Genomic DNA, 1,206 nt, shown 5'->3' with positions numbered 1-1,206 from the left:
AGATAGTAATGAGGACCTATAGTAGAGAGGTAAAAGGCAGAAGAGAGAAGATAGGACAGTTGTAAGAGACATTGTGAAGGCAGAATGAGAGGTTATCATGTGGGTTGGATATAAAAGAGGGAGGGATTATCCAGGACACTGGTAGTGTCCTGGATAGATAGATAGACACTACCAGGTTTTGAAGATCAGTGACTATATGAATGGTGGTGTTGCTGATAACAAGTAGTTCCTCCAAAAATATACTTAGGAGGAAAATGAAGCAACTCTTCTGAACCTTGTGTGTTTGAGATTCTGATGGAATGTTTGTAGTTCATGACCAAACAAGAGTTAAAGAAATTCAAAAGATAAAATGGAAAATTTTGATTGCATGAATTAAAAGGGGTTTGTATAAAGAAATCTAATTCAGTTAAAATTGGAAAGGAAATCATTAAATATAAAAATCTTTTATAGAAAATATATCTAATTCTCATACCCAAGGTATATAGGGAACTGATTCAATAATAATAATAGCTAGCATTTATCTAACATTAACAATAACATTTATATAGGACTTATTATGTGCCAGGTACTATACTATATACTTTACAGTTATTTTCTCACTTAGTCCTCACAACAACCCAGGGAGGTAGGTGTTGTTACTATTATCTCCATTTTACATTTGAGGAAACTGAGACAGAGGTTAAGTGACTTGCCCAAGGTCATACAACTAGAAAGTGTCTGCAGCAAGATTTGAACTCAGGTATTCCTGACTCTTGGCCTGGTGTTCTATCCACACTGTCCCATCTAGCTTCCACATACTCCTTAATGTTTGTAGAATATTTTACAAATATTATTTCATTTTATTTTATCCTCACAACAATCTTGTTAGGGAAGTGCAATTGCTATCTCCATTTTACAGATGAAAAAATTGAGGCAGACAAAGATTAAGTGACTTCTCAGGGCCGTATAATAAGTCACTGAGGCTAAATCTGACCTCTTATCTTCCTGACTCCAGGTCTAGTGTTCTATGTACTGCACTATCTTGCTGCCTCAATGCAACAGCATACAAACAAGAGCCACTTCCCAATAAATAAATGGTCAAAAGATATGAAGAGCCAGTTAAAGGAAAAAATCAAAGCTACCACTATCTATCTATCTATCTGTCTATCTATCTATCTATCTATCTATCTATCTATCTATCTATCTATCTATCTATCTATCTATCTA

Source organism: Vombatus ursinus, unplaced genomic scaffold (assembly GCF_900497805.2).
Source record: "Vombatus ursinus unplaced genomic scaffold, bare-nosed wombat genome assembly UNPS02015175.1, whole genome shotgun sequence".
Lineage (NCBI taxonomy): Eukaryota > Metazoa > Chordata > Mammalia > Diprotodontia > Vombatidae > Vombatus > Vombatus ursinus.
This window is presented reverse-complemented; position numbering follows the sequence as displayed.